The 23,771-nt window shown below is 39.0% G+C and overlaps 1 protein-coding gene and 1 long non-coding RNA gene across 2 annotated transcripts in view; one reads left to right on the forward strand and one right to left on the reverse strand.

Moving 5' to 3' along the window:
• Window positions 1–14,932, reverse strand: part of MAP4 (microtubule associated protein 4) — a 146,441-nt gene extending 131,509 nt beyond the window's left edge. Inside the window, 1 exon segment of the mRNA XM_072941191.1 lies at window positions 14,705–14,932. The gene's annotated coding sequence lies outside the window, so the exon portion shown is untranslated.
• LOC140686745 (uncharacterized) lies at window positions 14,926–20,698 on the forward strand. The gene is made up of 3 exons (XR_012060634.1): window positions 14,926–15,011; window positions 19,426–19,597; window positions 20,552–20,698. It is a non-coding gene; the product is annotated as an uncharacterized lncRNA (long non-coding RNA).
• The last annotated feature ends 3,073 nt before the right edge of the window (window positions 20,699–23,771 follow it).

Consider the following 23,771-nt stretch of genomic DNA (forward strand, 5'->3'; position numbering starts at 1 on the left):
ATCAAATGCTGACAAGGACTAGAGCAACAAGAACTTTCATTCATTGCTAATGGGAATACTAAATGGTACAGCCACTTCGGAAGACAGTTGGGCAGCTTCGTATAAAACAAAAAAATACCCTTACCATCCAATCAAGCAGTCATGCTCTTTGATAGTTATCCAAATGAGTTGAAAACTTACGTCCATGAAGAATCTTGCACATTAATGGTTATAGCAGCTTTATTCATAACTGTCAAAACTTTGAAGCCACAATCTTTTTTAATTGAATTATAGTTGGTTTACAATGTTATGTTAATTTCTGGTGTACAGCATAGTATTTCACTTATACATATACATTCCTTTTCATATTCTTTTTCATTATAGGTTATTACAAAATATTGCACACAGATCCCTGTGCTATACTGTAGGACCTTGTTGTTTATCCAAGATATTCTTAAATAGGTGAATTTGGTTCCTCAGAATCAGAATCTCTATTATAACAAGACTCTATACACACACTAAAATCTGAGAAGCCCTCATCAGATCTTCATTTCATGGGCCACACAGGGCAAGGAGGACAGAAACCAGCCTTCCAGGGTTAAGTCTTATAATGATACACTTCATTTTACCTCTCTCAAGATGAAGCAGATTTAAACCAAAACCCAATTTCCCACAACCCCAGGGGATGATACAGAAGCCTTCCTTTTAGTGGCAAAAGAACTAAAAAGTCCTGGGAAATTATGGCCACAGAATGCCCCTCATTTGCACTGGCACCCAAGGTTCTCATAATCAGGGTAAGCCAAGAACCCTCAAACTATAAACATAGTTTTAGGTAATCAACTACTAGTAATGCCATAGAATACTTCACAGAAATGAAAGCCAAGGTTAACTTCTCAATAGCTACAGTGTAAGCCAAAAATTCAATATGATAAAATAAAATATAAGCAAACGTACAATTCTATACCCAGAAAAACGGCTTTTTAAGTATGAGAGCAAAATATACATATGCATATATAGAAGGTTTTTCTGGGTACAGGGTCTTTGTTGTTAGATTCTCAAAGGAATCTGTACTCAATAATATTAAGAACCACTTACTCACAGAGTGGTACTCACCACCTTCTCAGTACCACCACCGAGGCTCTGCTTTAACAGTAGTAGTCACAGGAAATTGTCTTCCTAAAGAAGTTCCAATTCACTTTTTTCCTTAATTTTTACTTGACACTTCTGTTCTGTCAAAGCAACAAAATATGAAATCTAACCCCTCTTCCACTTGCCGTTATCTTGATATATTTGAAAATAGTTACCTAACCCCATCTATTTCTTCTCCAAAGGAAACATCTCTAAATCCTTAAAAAGTATCTCAAATCATTTGATGTCTACTTTCATCACTAGCCAGACTGTTTTCTTCTAGATAGGCTCTAGATTATCCATGACTTTGAAAATGTGATTCTTAAAACTGAACACAATACTTAAGATATGAAGTATTATGTTCCTCTCTAAAGGTTGTTAGATTTTTCATCCTAAGAATCTATAATCTTGATGCCTCTGTTTGCCTGAATAATACTATCTCCTCATTACCATCTCAAGGTCAAGAAAGAAGCATCTGAAGAAATGTTTTAAAGAATAGTATGATATCACTTACATGTGAAATCTAAAAAATACAACAAACTAGTATATATAACAAAAAAAAGAAGTAGACTCACAGGTATAGGGAACAAATTAGTGGTGACCAGTGGGGAGAGGGAAAGGGGGAAGGGCAACATAGGGGATTAAGAGGTACTAACCATTACGTATAAAATAAGCTACAATAATATATTGTACAACACAGGGAATATAGCCAATACTTTATAATAACTATAAATGGAGTACTATACTGTATACTTGCAACTTACAACATTGTACATCAACTATAATTCAATAAAAAAGAATAGTATTTAGCTCTACTAATTAAAAATTAATGAAAAGGTTATAAGTCAATTCAACAAAGCACCCTTGAACTACTTAAGACATTCATTTGAAGCCACTGATTCATTCAGATTACTGCACAATTTATATAGCATTCAGTCTATATCATGACACTACGATTAATGTAGTCAGTCATTTCTTCATTTCACAACTTACTTTAAAAAATCACCTGCAGCATCTATCACAGTGCTACGCACAAAGAAGATACGTAAATGTCCGTGGTATTAAACTGAACATAGTAATACTAGAGATTAAAGTTCGAATCCTCAAAAAAAAAAGTTTAAGTCCTGAATCAGCTACAAATGTGGTATGTGACCTCAAGGAAGATAATTGTTCTATGTCTCAAAGTGGTTTCGTGAGTCCATGAACTTCATGTTTCATAGCCAATTTACCACATAACAGGTACAATGAAACTTAGAGGCAATGCAATTTCCAGTGAAAGCACCAAACACCACCAATTTCACACCTACCAAGATTACACTTCGATTTGGATCACTAGGCAAGTTTACTAGCATTTTAAAGGGTACCTTTCCCATTCACAAATCTCTTAATTCTCACAACAACCCTGTGAGGTAGGTATTTTCAGCACTCTGTAACATTTGTAAATAAAGAAACAGATTCACTAATTTGCCCCAGACTTCATAGCTATTATGTGATAGGGCTGGGACCTGAACTCTGGTCTTTTGACACCTGGCCCAATGTTAATACTGCTATACTACAGCTGGTAATTGCACTGGCACTGCTAACTGCGGTGTGTTAATTTTGGCAAATATACTTTAGACTTTTAGACCAACTCATTGAAAGCCATCCCTATTCCTGACTGATGAACTGGCTGGTTCACCCCTGAGGCATTTCAGCAAGCCTCTGCTATAATAAGCATATAAAATTGTTCAGAATATTCTTCAAACATTTCTTTTGCCCCTATTATTAATGTTACCCTCATTTTAGTTTGCTAAAGAACAGTTGCCTGGGTAGCCTGCTGGCATTCACTTTAAATTATACCCTACTCAAGAGAATCATGCTAAAATGGACAGTAACTGAGTACAAGGCACTGGCTATAATCAGAGAAACTCATTCTTGGCAATTCAATCTTACCTTTGATTATTAGGAATATGACTATGCAATACTTTTTTGTCACTGTTTAGAAAAACCAGATGTGATTTAAAGTGAGATTTTCCCATTTTTAATCTATTAAATTAGCAACTTTTTAATGGACAATTTTTGTGATAATGTATCTTCTTAATAATTCTCACTGCTAGCAAGGGTATGATGAGATGGGCTTTGATAAGATGTATAATCTACCTGCAATTTTCCAACACCTATCAAAAGCCTTTAATTTACACACTTCTGACCCAATAGTTAAATATATTATTTAAGAATCTACCATGGCTGGGGGGAGGGTACAGCTCAGTGGCAGAGTGAATGCCTAGCATGCATGAGGTCCTGGGTTCAATCTCCATTAAAAAATTAAATAAACCTAATTACCTATCCCCTCCCTCAAAAAATAAAAATTAACGAATGTATCATAATGTGAAGAAATTGGAACCTTCATGTATTACTGGTGTCATTACAGTGTCATTTTTGTAAACACTTTTAGTCTGATAGTTACTCAGGAAGTTAAAAACTGAATTACCATATGACCCATATACTCTTAACCAAAAGATATGAAAACACATATCCACAACTTGTATATGAACATTCTTATCAGTATTATTCACAACAGCTAAATAGAAACAACTTGAACGTCCATTAACTTATGAACGGATAAACAAAATGTAATATATGCACACAAAGGAATATTATGTACCCATAAAAAGGAATGGAGTGCTGACACATGCTACAACTTGAATGAACCTTGAAAACATTATGCTAAATGAAAGACATCAGTCACAAAAAGCCACCTACTGAATAATCCCATTTATGTGAAACTGCCAAAAAAAGACAAAGCCATAGAAACAGAAAGTAGATTAGTGGTTGCCAAAGGATAGAGGGAAGAAGGCAGGAAAAGATTGCTAATGGGTACCAAGTTTCTTTTGGAGTGATGAAACATTCAAAAATCTGATAGCAGTGATGATGGAACAACTTTGGAAATATACTAAACACCACTGAAAGGGTGAATTTTGTGGTATATTTATTATACTTCAATGAATCTGTTATAAAAAAGGAATGTATCTTCATAAAAATATGAAATATAAAGGGCCTATGAATAAAAATAATAGCCAAAACCAAAATCCCTATACATAGTAGCAAGGGAAAACTAAGTAAATCAAAACCTTTCCATATGATGCAACATTATGTGGCCATTAAAGCTTACCTTTAAAATAGCTTTTAATAACATAGAAAATTCTTAAATTTTTAAAAAGCAATAGAGAAAATTATTTATTGGCAGAATAATCTAAGTTACCATAGTTACCCTGATTGCTGATGGTGCTGAATTTTCTAAAACAAATATAGAAATTTTCAGAGATGCCAGAATTTACACATATTATTCACCAACCTATCAGGTTAAGAGTCCATTTTTTAAGAAATCATTTTAATTATTATCTGATTAAAGGGAACTGTGAATTCTCTAATTCTTTCCCTTTCTGAAGAATAAGATATTTTTTAAAAGCATTTCTTCATGTCTGGTAATGAAAGGCAAACAAAACAATAACAAAAGAACAGATGAGATCCTGCTCTTTTGTCTCCCCTGTCTCTATGGTTTAGTAAACAAGAAGGAAAAGAAAATGAGCACCTAGGAAAAAATGTGCACACAGAATTAACAATCAACACAGCCAATCACATTATCGTAAGTACTCCCAGGTTCATAAAAGAATTACTTTGTGACTGGACAGAACACATTTCCCTAGAGAAATAATACGTAAAATCACATTAAAGTTACTTTTCTAACACACAGAAGTTTATGATCCAAAGTATTCTGAGTTCCAGAAACTAAGGCTAATTAGGGGCAAATGGTATAGAAAAGCAGAGATAGAAATGAGAATTAACTTTCCTGGACCTCAGGAAACATTCTATAAAGTAAAAATAGTCTTACAATACTCCACTTCCCTTCTGTGCCATTTTCTGTGGCACTGTACTAAAGTCCACTACAATGGCATCTTTACCTCAGGGTTAATGAAATAAACATTTGGCAGTAGGGAAAGAAAAATGAAATACAAGATACAGTCTCTGACTTCAAGAGGATCTCAGTCCATACAAATGGCCAATAGGCACATGAAAAATGCTCAATATCACTAATTATTAGAGATATACAACTCAAAACTACAATGAGGTATCACCTCACACCAGTCAGAATGGCCATCATTCAAAAGTCCACAAACGATAAATGCTGGAGAGGGTGTGAAGAAAAGGAAACCTTCTTACACTGTTGGTGGGAATGTAGTTTGGTCCAGCCGTTATGGAAAACAGTATGGAGATTCCTCAAAAGACTAAAAATAGACTTACCATACGATCCAGCAATCCTACTCCTGGGCATATATCCAGAGGGAAATCTAATTCGAAAAGATACATGCACCTCAATGTTCATAGCAGCACTATTTATAATAGCCAAGAAACAGGAACAACCTAAATGTCCCCAACAGATGACTGGATAAAGAAGTTGTGGTATATATATGTATATATATATGCAATGGAATAATACTCATCCATAAAAAAGAAAAAACAATGCCATTTGCTGCAACATGGATGGACCCGGAGATCGTCATTCTAAGTGAAGTAAGCCAGAAAGAGGAAGAAAAATACCATGTTATTACTTACATGTGGAATGTAAAAAAAACCCCCAAAAACACAAGCTTATTTACAAAACAGAAAGACTCAGAAACAGAAAACAAACTTAAAGTTACAGGGGGAAGAGGGTAGGAAGGGATAAATTAGGAGTTTGAGATTTGCAGATACTACTATATATAAAATACATAAACAACAAGTTTCTATTGTATAACACAGGGAACTACATTCAATATCTTGTAGCCTATAATGAAAAAGCATATGAAAACGAATATATGTATGTATATGTATAACTGAAACATGCTGTACACCAGAAATTGACATTATAAAATGATTATACTTCAATTTTTAAAAAAAGGAGGATCTCTGTCCAATGAAAAGGCATTTATAATTTTTTAAATGTGGAGATCTGAAGGAATCTACACATACACACAAAAGTATTAGCACTAATAAATAAGTTCAGCAAGGTTGCAGAACACCTGATCAATACACAAAAATTTCTATGCACTATCAAAAACCCAAAAATAACATTAAGAAAAAAATTCCATTTACAACAGCATCAAAAAAATAAAATAAAATAAAATGCTCAGGGAATAAATTAAACCAAAGAACTACAAAACTTGTACACTGGAAACAACCAAGCATTGCTGAAAGAAATTAAATAATAAATAAATAAATGGAAACACATTCCATGTCCATGGATTAGGAGACTTAATACTGTTAAAATGGCAATAGTCTCCAAATTGATTTAGAGATTCAGTGCAGTCCCTATCAAAATTCCAACTGCCTTTTCTGCAGAACCTGACAAACTGAATCTGAAATTCATAAGGAAATACATGGGATCCAGAATAGCCAAAACAATGTTGAAGGACTCACACATCTCAATTTCAAAACATACTACAAAGCTACAGTAATCAAGACAGCATGGTACTGGCTTATAAGGACAGACATGTAGGTCAATGGAATAGAATTGAGAATCCAGAGGTAAACCAACACATCTAAGGTCAACAGATTATTAACCTGAGTGTCAAGACAATTCAATGAACGAGGAAGTCTTTTCAAGAACAACTGGATATCCACGTGCAAAAAATAGAAAATAAAAAAAAAGACAATGTGGACCCTCTACTTCATATCATATATAAAAATTAACTTAAAATAGATCAAAAACCTAAATGAGACAGCTACAACTATAAAACTCTTAAGAGAAACACAAGTAGAATCTTTGTGATCCTGGAGTAAGCAACAGTTTTTTAGATGTGACACCTAAAGCATAAGCAACCAAGGAAAAAAAGTATAAAGTGTACTTCATCAAAATTAGAAACTTCTGTGCTTCAAAGGATACTACTGAGAAAGTGAATACACAAGACAACCTACAAAATGGAGAAAATAAACACAAATCATATATCTTAAAGAGATTTGTATCTAGACTATATAAAGAACTCTTACAATTCAACAATTAAAAAAATCTAATTAAAAATGGGCAAAGGATTTGAATACACATTTCTCCAAAGAAGATATACAAATGGCCAATAAGCACAATAGTCACCATGAAATCACAATCACAATGAGATATCACTTCACACCCACTAGAATGGAATCAAAAAAACATATAATACCAAGTGTTTGCGAGGTCATGTAAAAATTGGAACCCTCATATACTGCTGGTGGGAACAAAATGGTGTGAGCACTTTGGAAAACAGACTGGCAGTTCCTCACAAGTGTAAAGAGAATTACCATGGGACCCAGTAACTCCACTCTTAGCTTTATACCCAAGAGAAATAAAATAAAAACTTACGTCCACCCAAAAACGTGTATACAAATAAAAAAACAAATGAACATAGTAGCATATTCATAGTAGCTAAAAATGGAAACAACCCACTGAGGAAAGAATAAACAAAATGTGGTATATCTACACAATGCAGTATTCAGCCATAAAAAGGAATGAAGTACTCATACATGGTACAACATGGATGAACCTTGAAAACAAAATGCTAAGTGAAAAAAAAAAAGCCAGATACAAAAAAGCATATAGCATATTCCATTTATATGATATATTCAGAACAGACAAATTCATAGGCAGAGAATAGATTAGTGGGTGCCATAGGGTGGGCGAGGTCTGGGGAATTGGAAGTGACTGTTAATAGGTTTGGGATATCTTTTGGGGATGACGAAAATGCTCTCAAATTAGATAGTGGTGATGGTTGCACAACACTGTGAATATATCAAAAACCACAATGACTTGTATGCTTTAAAATGGTGAGTTTTATGGAAAGTGAATTATATCTTAATTTTTTTTGAACTACAGAATAACATACACCCAAGGATTGGTGAAAACACCAAAGAGAAGTACTTAACACAGACTAGGGTAGGAAGAGGTCAGAAGGGCCATCTAAAGGTGACCCTTAAGCTCATACTAAGGAGGAAAGTTTTCAAGTCTTTAAGTCTGCCTTATCACCCACCCTCTCCCCTCCCCAATCCTCCTTAAGCTCAGAAATCTGTCCTCCAAAGAAACCTGCCAGAACATTTATTTCCCAATACAAATTATTTCCATAAAAATACATTCTACCTAGAAGAAAATGACTAAGAGTCCTCTTGAATCCTCTTGTGTATTTCTATTCCTAAAAGAGAAAATGGGTCATAACCCAAATGAGTATGAAATGAAAATTTCAGACACTTTGACAAAAATAAAGCTCAAAGAAAGGAGTCACTACAGGAAGCAACCTTTTGATTAAGGGTCTCTATCCTCCACTCCCACTCACTACCTATCCCCAGCCTCCCCTAAATTTTTCAATTTTTCCTTATTTAGAATATACTATCATCTCCTCTATAAGCTTTAAGTTTTTCCATAGCAGTCTCAACATGGGAAAGAGGGGAAGAGTAGACAGACACTTTAACTATTTTACATGTCAGAACCTATACTTTGTCATAATAAAAAACAATCTTATAACCTAACTTCAATCAATAATCAATAACTATCATTAGAAAAAACCAGCTGTGCCTTTCAGCGTGGTAAGATGTAAAACATTTTAATTACAAGTGTACACACAAACTACATAAGAAAATCAGAACCAAGATCTCTTTTGGAAATACTTAAGTAATAAAGTCAGAAGTTAGGAGCAAATACACAAAGTATGAAGTTTTGCCTCTACAGATTCCTAGGATCTGACCTTGGCATCTAGGTGAGTATTTCTCAATCTACTCAAGTAAAAAAACACACAAAAAAATAAAAATCATAGACATAGGAAAGAAACAAAGGCAAAGGATAATAGAATCAGGATTCAAACAGTATCCTTTGGAACAATGGACAGAAATCAGGAGTTACAGAGAGAAAAATAAGAGTGTAAAAAAGTCCAACATATAGGGTTAGAAAATCTACCAACCAAGGACAAAGACTTGGGTTAACAGTTCTAGAGAAAAAAAGACCTAGAGGTGAGCTTACTACCAGAAAAGTATAAACTAACACTGAAAAGTGGAGATTGAAAGGAAAAAGAACCTAATTTACTGGAAAGTGGTAAGCTCCCCGAGGGCAGGGATCACTTTTAATCCCTTAATCACTTTGCTTTCAGGGCCTACTACAGGAGTATCTGGATCAGACCATATGCGACAAACTGACAAACTAGTCTGTCCACAGGATGATACCCAACATGGTGAAAAATTTAGAAAGAACATTTCATAAAAGGTGACTAAAAGAAAAAACTGTTTAGTCTGGAAAAGAAAAAACTTAAGTGAGGCAAAATAACTGTCACTGAATAGCTGTAAAGTGGAGACTGGAGCTACAGGGAATAATTGTAGACAGCAAAATTAGAACTGCAGGAGTCAGGTTTGAGATCACTATTGGGGCAGTCTTTCAAAAATGACAAATTTGCAAACCTGGAATTGACAGCCACCAACTGTGAAGGCCCTTTCTGGGGGAATATGTGCTGGAAGAGAGGACTGAAAGAATCACTTACATTGTGTGAAAAACTGCACTCGATTATCTCTAAAGTCTCTTCCAAGACTATGATTCTGTAAGTAGTAAGAAGTCCAATAAAGGAATTCTTGCTGTCAACACTGCCAAAGTTTTTTTTTAAATATCTAAAACTCAGGAACTTCTTTAATCAAAAGGAACAATCCCACCAAGAAGGGACAAAGGTTGACTTGTTAGTCAAGACACTTGATACGAAGAGACTGCTTTGCTTGGGATTAAGCATATCATGGGGAGGGAGAACAGGTCACCAATTCCAGCTACATTCACACACTTCCTGTTTGGCCAGGGGCAAATGACTCCACCTCTCCCCTTGAACTGAAAAAGTCATTTAAAATACCAGTACTACAGGAATATAACTTAAATTAGTTACCTGTAAAATGCTTTGGACTTTATCTTATGCGACAAAACTGCATTTTCCTACTTTACATACATACTATGGTTCAACAAGTAAGTAAATCTATTATAAATAGCAAGAGCCAAATTTCTCACTGTCAGAGAAAGGAATTACAAAAAAGCAAGGATGGGGAATGCTAGAATGAATTTTGTGGTGCCAGATTAAAGTCAGAGAGACCAGTACGAATTCATGTTTATATTTACATAAAGATAGACAAAGAAATAAACACAGATTGTGTACACCTGAGTCAGTAAACACATATATTTCCTAGCTCTGTTCCCTACGAGGGCCAGAGGCAGTGACACCCCAGCAAGCAATGAGTATACCCAGTTCAGTTAGAAACCAGATCTTGGCTTCTAAACATTTTTTCTCCAATAAAAGAAACCAGGGCTCCTTGGAGAAATGGCTGATTCTGGGGCTAGGGCAGGGAAAATACAAGATGAGACTGGAGCATCTTACAGCACCAGGAAGTAAAAACGTGCTCCAAAAAAAGGGGGACATGTCAAAAGAACACAAATGCCAAATGGTCAAAGCTGGAAGAATCTGAGCAACAAAACAGAGTACTGGATTACAACCCAAAGAGGGAAAAATATTCATGAATCCATACTGATATAAATTATTTAATTAAAAAAATTGGGGGGAAGAATTCCAAATAATAAACGTAGAAGGAATGAGGGAAATAGAAAATCACCACTAGACTAACACAATAATAATTGCTGCTGCAGGCAAGTTTCACTGACCAATGCTAAAATTAGTGGATGAAACTTTAAGGAAAAATCACCTTTGTACAGCCTTGCAGAATCTCCCCCAAAATATTTACTGATTTCTGTGGGTGGTTTAAACATATGATGACAATTCTCGGATACTCATCCCTTCAGGAGGTGGAGCTTAATTCCCTTGCCCTGAAGCGTGGGCTTGATTTGGTGACTCAAACAAATGAAGTAAGGAAAAGCAAAAAGAGTCAGACACCACTTTAAATCAAGTTACCAAAGTTAACATCAGTAATAAGCTTACTGGTGGTATCAGGTATAACCTGATAGGAGATATCTCTAGGGTATTCATCCCTAAAATGCCTAACCTGAGACTAATCATGAGAAACAGCAGATAAACCTACATTCAGGAACACTCTACAAATGGCCACTACTCCTCAAAGAGATCAAGTGGCAAAGGAAAGAAGAAACCAAGAAACTGTCACAGATGGGAGGAAACTAAGGAAACAAAACATCTAAATGCAATGTGGTATCCTGGATTGAATCCTGTAACAGAAAAAAAGTGTAGAAAAACTAGGGAAATCAGAGCAACGTCTGTAATTTAGTAACATTAAACTACTGTTGATTGCTTAATTTTAATAACTATCACAGTTATATAAGATGTAAACTTTAAGGGGAGCTGGATGAAGGATATATAGAAATTGTGTACTATCTTTACAACTCTTCTGTAATCTAAAGTTATTTCAAAATAATTTTTAACTGCATTTTCCTTGTTAAGTCAGAAAGAGGAAAGATTATAAATAAATTTTAAAAGATAAATACAAACCAATAAAATTGGCTTTATGGTGAGAAGTTTAACTTTTTAACCTATAAAGAATCACAAAAGTAAACTCAGTTGACTTTCAAGATTAAAATTTTAATGACAAACAAAAATTGTTCCCCTAAGGTCTGCACTGAGAGATTAGCCTAGTTAGTATGCTCTAAGAGATAGTGAGAACAAATCCCTCACATGTATCAGTTTGCTTTATCGCCTTTCTTGACCCTAACTGTCCTAAACACACTCACTCCAAGCAATAGGCCACAGTAACCTGGTTGTAAAAGTGCCATTTAGAAGGACAAAATGAAAACAGTGATATTTACTCAGTTTATTTTTCCAACTGACCAAATCAAATGAACCACTAAGATGACTTCCATTGAGTCAAAATGTTCCTCTCAGATTTTCTTGCCTTTTAAGGAAAAATAAAACTGACATATCAACTACCCATGTTTAGTATTTAAGGAAGAGGAGGAGAAAGACAATAGCAAAAATTTGAAATGTCAACAGCAAAAGTTACAGTCAAAGGATGGACCATCAAATTCAGAAACAAGATCGGAAAAAACAAAAAGACACTGAGGTCCCTAAGAACCACTTCTCTTAAACTAAGCCACCTATCTTGATGTAGCTCAGAGATTCAGTCCACACAGCCTACCCGACAGCCCACCTCAAGGGAACACTCACTCCCATCCCCACCCCACAACCAAAATATAAAGCACAAGCAAGTATCCTTCCCTGTTCTCAAGCCATTTAGAAAAAGTTTGATCTTGTCCTTCTCTACCCTGCAAGCTAATTAATAAAAGTTTTCATACCCTCAAAAAAACAAAAATAAAGCCAACCCACCTAGAAAATCCAGGTGCTTCCTTCACTGTCAGCAAACAATGGAAAATTACTTTTTAATATGTAATGTAAACTTATTTGTAAATTTGGGAATTTTAACTCAAATAAATATATGCTGGGATGACAAATATATGAAGAGATCACTTAAAAATACAACTGAGACAGTGGGAAAATGTGTTAAGAATCGCCTCAGCACCGTGAAATATTAGTATGTGTTTGTACCATGAGGAAAGGGCTACTCACTAGGCTTCTATAACTTGACTAGAACACCCACTAAGCACATCCAGTGCCTGTAGTTCCAATTCTGTATTCAACTGCCTTCTTATTTAAAATCAACTGCCTTCTTATTACTGATCTGGCTGCCCAGAAACAAAGGAGGTATCCCAGCCAGTGGATAATTAATTCCAATTGTGCATATGGCACTGAATACTTTTAACATAAATAAATTGATATGCGGCTTATCAGTCTCTAGTGAGTTTACTCTGCATGAATAAATTCTCAAGTGCTTGAATCACCTCTGTGTGAACCAAAATTTTCCAGTTTCTGAACTACTGGGTAGGAGTCAGAGGGACCTTGGTGTGGATTTGTGGATCTATGTGACCTTTTATTCCTGTCAACTTTCTCATCTGTAAATAAATACCTACAACTAATGCTCGGAAGATAGCAAGTGCTCAAAAAGGTATAGCTTTATTATTTTTAAGCCAAATCTGAAAGAATATGTATAACTGAGGCTTTGGAAATCATCGGTAGGGACCGTCAAACGACATCAATTTAGAAGTCACCCTCTGAAGAGAGATATCCCATGCTAGAGAGTTGAGAAGCGCAAAGTTAAAACGTTACAAGTTAAGTACCACTGCCCTGTACAAATGGAGTGTCTTGCTTAGCAACTCTAATGTTGTCTACCAAACACCCAGCCTGTAATAGTTAGAGCATGACAACTGTTCACTCTAAATCCATGTGCTCAGCTTGGATTCAGAACTGATTTATAAAAATAGCTGCTGCTGCTGCTCTTTGAATCTCTTTGAGCTGATGACTGAGCAGTGTTACCCTATAGGCCGAGAGCAGCTGTATTCCCTCACCACACCCATTTCTCTGTCTGCCCAGCCGAGCTGACGGCACCCCCCGCCCCCATCTCTGCAGCATAGTATTCTCCCTCTTCCTGGGCTGAGTGAGCAAATTACAAGCACAAATATCCCCTGATGCAATGCCACAACCATCCCTGGGAAAGAGCAGGGGCAGTTGCCAAAAGAGCAGCAGCAGGGAAATGGGCGGGAGACAGACAGACAGACAGACACACACACACACACACACACACACACACACACACGTACGCACGTACAGCAAGAAGCACTGCAGTGCTATGGAGTCAGGGAGAGGGAATCGAGAGGCCCGGGGGAGCAATACTGTAACTGGACCGAGGAGGGAAAGAAGAAAAGGGAGTTTCCAGGAGAAAGCTGGGTAACACTAAGCTTCCTGAGAAGCACGTTTTACCGTGGGTCTGGGTCCTAAAACATAAATCTAAGCGTATTCACTGCCTCCTCCCCAAAGCAGCAAATGCATTTAATTTATACGTTCCTGGAAGCAGAATCCTAACATTCCCCTCCACGGGTAATTTCACCAAATCAGAGCTCAGGCAACACGCCAGCGGAGAACCTAGTCCATGTGCTAAGTCACAATCCTCTGTAACGTTTCCAACTGGCCCTCCGGGCCCCTGTCCTATCCTCGCACCCCTACCCTTGCTGCGACCCCTGCGCACTCCCACAGCCAGACCCACGCTTAGTCCCCAAACAGCGCCAGGGCCGACGCTAGCAGGAAGAGCCCCGCCTGGGGCCCGGTTCTCCCGACCACCCTCAACCCCTCCCGCAACCCCTGACCGGGAACATTCTCTAAGGCTCGCCTCAGCCCCACCTCAACTGACCCCCAAAAGCCTCCGGGATGACCTCTGGAAGTTCCCTAAAGCCCCCGAGCCCCACCCAGGCCCCAGGCTACAGCCGACCCTCGCTCGCCCGGCTCAGCCCCATCCCGCGCCCAAGGCATGCTGCTCGGCCCCACCGCTCCAGACCCCCGCTGCCGGACCTATCAGCCCGCCCCGCCTCGCAGGCCCCCGGATCGCGCCTCGAACATTCCGAAGATCACACCCGCAGGCCCCCCGCCCGGCCACCCCCGCGCCCCACAGGCTGGAGGCCACCGCCCTTCCCCGCCTCAGAAGGGTCTGGCGGGGTCCTGTGCGGCCGCGGGGCGAGGCTCAGGCAGCCTGAGGTACAGCGGGGAGGTAGCCCCTACGGTCTGGCCAAGCCTGCCACAGCACCTACCCGCCGCCGCCGCGCCGGAGCCGGAGCCGGAGGGAGCCGGGAGAGGGCCGGGAGGAGCAGGGAGGAGCCGCGAGCCAGCAAACGAGCCCGAGGGGCGGGACACAGGGAGGCGGCCGCTTCCTCGTCGCCCTCTTGAGGGCCGGCGCGGGGGCGGGGCGCCGCCACCGCCTATCCTGCGGGCGCCGCGGCTCAGGCCAATAAGGGCGGTGGCGGGGCGGGCGAAGGGACACAGCGGACCAATGGGCAGCGGCCCCACCGCTCGGACCTCGGCGTGGTAGCCGCTGGGGGGAGGGCCGTTGAGGGCGAGGTACGTGTTGGGTATTCAAACGCCAGCCTGTCTCCTGCCCGCTGAGGCCAGAGCGGCCGTAGGGCAGACTGACCTCTCCTGCTGTTCTGTGGGTCGTCGCTTCCTTTTAGAACTTGGGTACCTTGAGCGGGCAGTATGCGAGTGGCCGGACACACGCAGCCAGGCCCAGGTCTCCACGCCGCCGGGCCGTGGGCTCTATGACGTAACCTGGGAGGGGCGTGGGGCGGGGCGCGGACCAGCTGGTCTGGGAAGGAACCGTAGGGGGACCAGGGCGCGGCTAGCGGGGGCCTCTCCAGGGCTGCGCCGCTGCCGGCCACAAGTGACGTGGCTGGTCCAAGTTGAGATGTGCATAAGTGTAGAATATACACCGAATTCGGAGACTTCACACAAAAATTATACAAAATAGCTCATTCATAATTTTATATCGATTACAGTTTAGGCCATTACAAAATTGGTTGCAGTTTTGGATATCTTTGGTTAAATAGAATATATTTAAAACAATTTCGTGTTTATTTTTTACTACTTTTTAAAATGTGGCCACTAGAAAAACTAGAATTACTGTTTGGTTCACATTGTATTTCTGCTGAATGCTCATTGTGTTCCAGGCACTCGTGTGACACCTTATAACTCATTTAAACATCACAACAATCCTATATGGTTGATAACGCATCTCATTTTACAGATGAGAAAACAAATTAAGAAATTTAGTAACTTACCTAATGTCAGCAAGCCAGTAATAGGTAGAGTGAGGTTTAATTCAGGCAGCTAAGCACTAGGGCCATATATTCAACCCCTAGAGCAGGCTGGTTACCAGAGAGAACACTGGACTTGGTTGAAACCCAGGCTCTGAGGTCCAGCTCTGCTACTTTCTGGCTGTGCAGCATTAGGGAAGCCTTAGGAAAGTTAAGCTGCAGTTGCCTTATTTATAAAAATAAGATAATATACCACCATACTCTCTCATATTTACTATTAGGGTGACCTAAAGGTAGCATACTAAGGTAGTTAAACTTGGACCCTGGACCCAGACTCCCCATGTGCAAATCTGAGCACTGCTACTTAACAGGTTATGTGAGCTTGTAGAAGATATTTAATCTCTCTGTACCTCAGTTTCTTCAACTGTAAAATGGATAATAATTATCCCTACCTAATTAGGGTTGCTATGTGGATCAGATGTGTTAATATATGTAAAGTGCTTAGATTGGTGCTTAATACTTAACAAGCATGTACAAAGTTTACTAATAACATAATGACTATAAAGGAGTGTTAAGAGTCTAAACAAATATGAAGAGATTAAGAGTAAAAGGACAAGTGGAGGTATTTACTCAAAGAAAACAAAAACACTAAGTTAAAAAGATATATGCACCCCTATGTTCATTGCAACATTACTTACAATAGCCAAGATACAGAAGCAACCTAAATGCCTATCAATAGATAAATGGATAAAGAAGATGTATTCACACACACAATGGCATATTCAGCCATAAAAAAGAATGAAATCTTGCCATCTGCAACAACATGGATGACTTGGAGGGTATTAAGCTAAGTAAAATCAGACAGAAAGACAAATACCATAGGATTTCACTTATATGTTGAATCTAAAACACAAAACAAATGAACAAACAAAACAGATTCATAGATAACAGAGAACAAACTGGTGGTTGCCAGAGAGGAGGGTCTAGATAGTTGAAGAGAATTAGAAGGTACAAACTTCCAGTTATAAATAAGTCATGGGGCTATAATATACAGTATAAGGATTATAGTCAATAATACTGTAGGGGGAAGGTATAGCTCAGTTGTTGAGTGTGTGCCTAGCATGCACAAGATCCTGGTTTCAGTCCTAAGTGCCTCCATTAAAACAAGTAAGTAAATAAACCTAATTACCCCTTCCCCAAAAATTTTGTTTTAAATAATACTGTAATAATTGTGTATGGTGACAGATGGTTACTAGACTTATTGTGGTGATCATTTTGTAATGTATTAAATGTTGAATCATTAACCTGAAACTAACAATATTGTATGTCAACTATACTTAAATAAAAAATAATTAATTTAAAAGGATAAATGGGAAAGGTAGAGAACTATGAACTTAGAGCCCTGGAAAGGACTTTAGGCCAATTACAGAGAACTGAAAAGACTGATCTAGGTCACATTCCAATTAACAAGCCAGGTGTCTTGGGCCCAGACCCAGAGCTTTCCCCTTCTCTCACGTTTACCCAGACTCCAATATAGGGGAACTACCACTGCAAGCCTGAATTCACTCACCCAACAGATGCTGATTGTGTACCTGCACGTCAGGAAAGGGGCATATGTACAAAGATTAATAAAACAGGATTCCTGTCCTGATGAAATGAGCACAACTTAACACCAAAGCCCACAGGCTTTGCCTAAGTATGAAATTTCTACTGTAGGAAAACATATAGGTAGGAGCTAACAAGTTACTTTGTTCCTTTTTCCTGCTGCTTGCAGTACCCAGCCTCTAGGCCTGTCGCAGGCTTCATGAGTAGAATTGGCTTTGAGCTCCTTAGAAGTCAAGTGGCTAGGAAAATTCAAAACTGTTAGATTCCTTCGCTTCTTTACGATAATAGTCACCGTGATATGTGTATCCCAAGCTAGACACCCAGGAGTCATCGCAGTTATTCCCTTCTTTCACCCCACTCAGGTCTACCAGATGCTCCTTCTGTCTCAGCAACATCTCCATCAACAAAGATGCTGTTCCCTGTTCTCTTTCCTGGATACTGCCACAGCTACTTCCAAGCCCTCCCTCTATCCTTGCCTCAGTCCAAGCTTGACAGCCTTCTGCACCACCCCCTCCGATTCACACACACCCTCCTGCACCCCTTAGATCCTCTCTATTAACAGCACTCACCACATATGTGGTAATTGTTCCTGTAAACATAGATATGCCCTAAAAGATTGTTTCTCTCTCGAGGCACAGGTTCTGCTTCCCCACCTCCAATGGGAAAGAATGTTCCCTCCAGTTCCAGGGCATCCAGGATAAAATGCAGGAGATCCCCAGCACCTCTGTGTTGGAAGGAATCTTAGCAAACATCCAGTCCTATGTCCAAGGATATAGTCTTGAGGCTCTACAAGTTCACAATAAGACATTTTAGGGTTATCCAATATACTTAGTATTCATGAAAAACACGCTTTATATTTATTCATCCAAATTTTGATCAAAATATTGGCCAGGACACAAACATGGGCAGAGCCCAATGGCTTACCACAGAGATTTCCCTCCAGTTTTAATCTAAACTACTTTAGTGGCTTTCCATTGCATTACAGTCCTGGAAATGGCTTCCAAGACCCTGTTTGATGATGCTTCTGTCTCCCTTCATCATCTGCCTTATTTCTCACTGTGCCCAGTATCATCTACCTTCTTTGTTTCCTGAACTCCTCCTCTCAGAAACTTCCTCAGGCTGTTTTCTCTGCCTGTCCTAATCTGTAGGTAATATGATTTTCTGCATAGAACATTTGGGAAGATCTACATACTGTTAGAATTAATAGAGAATTCAGCAAGATTACTGGATACAAAGTTAACATACAAAAAGGAACACCATTCCTAAATACCATTGATCATCAGGTATAAAAGGTGATAGAAAAAAAATCTGTCACTACAGTGAAACAATAACATTAATATGGTACCTAGGAATAAACCTAACAATAGGGTTATAAGACTTCTATGGAAAAACATTAAAGAACTTTACAACTTTTAGAAGAAAATACGGAAAGATATCTTGATGTTCCCAAGAAGGAATCTCTGGCTGAGATTTCTTGGTAGGAACACTTGTCAGATAAACACACAATTTTCACATACCAGTTTTAATCATAATCTATAATGTTTGTATTAGCATTCTATGGGGAGAGGGAAATACAATTTTATGGATTAGAATTTGAATAGGATAGGGTCATAGAATTTAAAAGCCAGAAGGTCTTTAGGGTCATTTTGCCCAAATATTTTTCAGGTGAGGTAATTGAGATATGAAAGATCCACAAAAGAGTGGCAGAATCCAGACCTGAACCCATTTTCTGACTCTCAGGCAGGTGCTCGATGCCCCTACCCTTTCTTTCTTCTTTAAAATGGTGTAGCATAAGGACTTGGCAAACATTATGGACTAACAACTCAAAAGCCCCCTGCTACCTCTGACTTTAATTGATAGACACTTAAAACACTTACCTATCCAGACTCCTTTGCACTTGGGATGACTATGTGCCTCAGTATTGCATGTAATATATAACATATCATGTATATGTACATATACCTAACACATTAATGTATTATATATAATATATTAATGTATAGCATGACATTATGATGTAAGATTACATTTTATATATATTACATATGTAATATGGAGCTTTTCAGGTAAACCTTTATAAAAAGACAAACTCAGCTGCATTTCTTCCACCTGCGCAGAATATGGACAAAATGCCTAGGGGTGAAGCAGCCATCTTAATACAATAAGGACAAAAAGCCATGAGCTGAAGTTGAGGAGTAGGAAGACAGGAGGAAACGAGGTCCTTAACACCCTCCAGAAGCTACACTCCTCTTTGACCGCCCACCTCGGGCTTCCTGTAAAGTGAGAAAAGTAAGCACTATCTCTTAAAGCCATCATCAGTCAATAAATCTCCATTTGGTGTAAGCCACCATTATTCTCTGCTGTTTGCAGCGAAATGCAAACCCAAATGGTAGGTGCAGTAAAAGCCCTGGATGACAAACTAAGAAACCCCATTACAGTCCCAGCTCTGCCAGGAACAAGCTGTGTAGCCTTGGGCAAGCCACTTCTCCATCAGGGGAAGTAAAACAAGATGGTCTCTTCACCTCTCGCTCTCTATGCTCTCACTAATTTGCATGCTGCGTAATGTGCAAGGTGGGGCTTACTCTCCCTTGAAATAAGACTGCTTCTTTCAAGGTACACTAAGTATTTCCTTGTTCCTGTGACCTCTAGGGTAATTCCTAGGACCTGTCCCTTTTGAGTGCATGTGATGAAACACAGACCTTTGGTGTATTTCCTAAACACCAAATTCCCCTAGGTTAAGTCCTTGCTCTCTCTTCCTTTGGTGAGTTTCATTCACCTACCCCTAGAGGGAGCACAAAGTGGGGTCTACTCTAAAACTAACAAAACACTGTGCCCACCTCTGCCCTAAACTTGCTGTGTAATTTCTCCTCTTGGGGCCTCAAATCCGTTGTTTGTGAAATGAGAAGGTTGTAGAACCTCAAAAGGCATTCTAAGACTACATTACACCTTCTGAAACTCACCTCACTTTGGGACGGTGCTTCCCCAGTTGCTAAGTGATTTGCTCTCTGGTACTGCAGTTAAGCTTTCTGTAATTCTAAGATAGGCAGAGCTGGTATTATCATCTCTATTTTGAAGTTGAGGAAACAGATTCTGGGTGTGGAGTGATATCCCCACCATCACACAATTAGTTAAGTGGTAGATCTGGAACTACAAAACTTATCCTTTGATTCCTGGCTCAGTGCTCTTGCCACTACATCTTGATTTTTTTTTTCTTTCTTTCTCCTCTTTCCCTTTTCTCTCCAGGATTGACTTCCTGACTGCAAGTCAAAACTGCTCTCAGCTGTGACCTCATTCCTGTGACTGCTCACAGTAATACCCTCAGTTCCAGGCACTTGGCAGGCTCAGCAGACACCTGGCTTTCTCCCAGTTCTTCCATCCTCTGTTCTAATCCCTCATGCCCAATAAAACCTCCTAGTTTCTTCTCAACTCTGATTGCAAGCATCACACCCCATCTAGAGTTCCACTGGGTATATCACCATGTTGAACCAGAGTCCAGCCCTTTGTCTCAAGGTACTTGAGACAACGCTCATCTTGGTTCATTCCATCCAACCTCTTGTTCACCATCTGAAGTCCCTAAAGAGATAAGACATGGTCAGAGAAGATGTGAACTGTAAGGCTCTTTGAGATCTTCCAGTCCAAAGGCCAAGCAGAAATTGTAAATGAGGAAGCTGATTAGTTATAATCTAAGAGTGGGGTGCAGACTGTGAGGAGCGGGGGGCACATGCCCCAACTCTGGCCAGTGGCTGCCAATTGCTGGAAATGGTGGCCCAATGTGTTTAGAGACGATGGAGTCAAAATTTTACATAGATATCCTCATTGTTGAGTGTCAACAACTAATTAAATCTTTAAAAAAGTACTGTGTCAGTCAAACCCATCTGTGGACAAGTGGCTCCTGGGTTGCCAATCTACAACCTCTGCTCTGGTCCTAACCCTTCACTCCACAGGTAAGAGGCCTATGTCATTGGAGACAGGGAGGCAGGACCCAGACCTCAGACCTTCTATTCAGAGCTCACCATTGGTCACTCAGAAGCTGGAAAGCAACTCTGGCCAATTCAACAAGCCTCTAGTGAGAGACTGCCCTAGGAAAGATGTTCTGAGAGGAGACAGAGAGGAAGGGATTCTTTCAAAAGATGCCTGCCTTAGCTCCTTGGCACTTCTTTTTTTTTTTTTGAGATTTATTTATTTATTTTAATTTGGGGGGGCAGGTAATCAGGTTTACTTATTAATTTTTAGAGGAGTTACTGGGAATTGAACCCAGTGCCTTGTGTATGCTAAACATGCACTTCTACCACTCGAGCTATATCCTCCCCCTTAGCACTTCTTCACTAAGCTTGGGACCAAACATTTGGCAGGTTGGGACAAACTAACATTTAAGAAAAGCTGCCCATGTTCATGGAATTCCTGCGGGCACAGTCCACAATGACTGAACTAGAATTCCAGGGAGTTTGCAGGGGAGCATTTTCTAATCTTTTTATTTGGAAATAATTTCAAATGTATTGAAAAGTGGCAAGGATAAAATAGTGCATAGTCTAAGTTAAGTAAGCCAGAAAGAGAAAGAAAAATACCATGTGATATCACTCATATGTGGAATCTAAAAAAGAATACACTATAGAACTTATCTACAAAACAGAAATAGACCCACAGACATAGTAGAACTTATGGTTACTAGAGGGGTGGTAGGGAGATGGGTGGGAAGAGACAAATTGGGAGTTCAAGATTTGCAGATATTACTATGTATAAAATAGATAAACAACACGTTTCTTCTGTATAGCACAGGGAACTATATTCAATATCTCATAGTAATCTATAATGAAAAATATGAAAATGAATATATGTATGTACATGTATGACCGAGAATAACTGTATACCAGAAACTAACACAACATTGTAAACTGATTATACTTCAATAAAAAAAAATAGTGCTGGGAGAAAATTTTTGCAAGTGAAACCGACAAAGGCTTGATCTCCAAAATATATAAGCAGCTCATACGACTCAATAAGAAAAAAATAAACAACCCAATCCAAAAATGGGCAGAAGACCTAAACAAGCAATTCTCCAAGGAAGACATACAAATGATCAAAAAACACATGAAAAAATGTTCAATATCACTAATTATCAGAGAAATGCAAATCAAAACTACAATGAGGTATCACCTCACACCAGTCAGAATGGCCGTCATTCAAAAATCCAAAAATGACAAATGCTGGAGAGGCTGTGGAGAAAGGGGAACCCTCCTACACTGCTGGTGGGAATGCAGTTTGGTGCAGCCACTATGGAAAACAGTGTGGAGATTCCTCAGAAGACTAGGAATAGACTTACCATATGACCCAGGAATCCCACTCCTGGGCTTGTACCCAGAAGGAAATCTACTTCAGGACGACACCTGCACCCCAATGTTCATAGCAGCACTATTTACAATAGCCAAAACATGGAAACAACCTAAATGTCCATCAACAGGTGATTGGATAAAGAAGATGTGGTATATTTATACAATGGAATACTACTCAGCCATAAAAACCGACGACATAATGCAATTTGCAGCAACATGGATGCTCCTAGAGAATGTCATTCTAAGTGAAGTAAGCCAGAAAGAGAAAAAAAAATACCATATGAGATCACTCATATGTGGAATCTAAAAAACAAAAACAAACAAACAAAAACGAAGCATAAATACAGGACAGAAATAGACTCATGGACAGAGAATACAGACTTGTGGTTACCGGGGTGGGGGGCGGGGTAGAGGGTGGGAAGGGATAGACTGGGGTTTCAAAATTGTACAACAGATAAACAAGATTACACTGTATAGCACAGGGAAATATACACAAAATGTTATGATAAATCACAGAGAAAAAAATGTGAAAAAAAAAAAAGAGTAAGGACGGGGCAAGAGAGTGAAGTGAGAGAATGCGCCCTCAGTATGGCTTAATAAATGTATGAGAATAAAAAAAAAATAGTGCATAGCACTTTCCTATACCCTTTATCAAAAATTTACCTCTTTTTCATTTTTTTCCCACTTGCCTGATTATGTGCTGCACGCACACGCACACGCACACACACCCCCCCACACAATTTTTTGGAGCCATTTGAGTGTAGCTTGCATACATTATGGCTTTTTAGCCCTAAATAGTTCAGCGTGTGTTCCTAATAATAAGGATATTTCTTACAGCCACAACACAGATTTCAACCTCAGTAAATTTAAGTTCGCTCAAGAGTTCTGCCTAATCTACCATTCATATTCCAATTTTGTCTATTTTCCTGGTAATGTCCCTTAGAGTATATTTTTTCCTTCCCCAGAACAGGATCCAGTCCAGGACCAAATGTCACATTTAATTGTCACGTCTCTTTAGTTTCCAATAATGTGAAATATTTCCACAGCCTTTGCGTATGTGTATGTGTATGTGTGTGTTTTACGACATTAATATTTTTGAAGAATATAGCTCCCCCTTTTTTATTAGAATGTGT

Source organism: Vicugna pacos, chromosome 17 (assembly GCF_048564905.1).
Source record: "Vicugna pacos chromosome 17, VicPac4, whole genome shotgun sequence".
Taxonomy (NCBI): Eukaryota; Metazoa; Chordata; class Mammalia; order Artiodactyla; family Camelidae; genus Vicugna; species Vicugna pacos.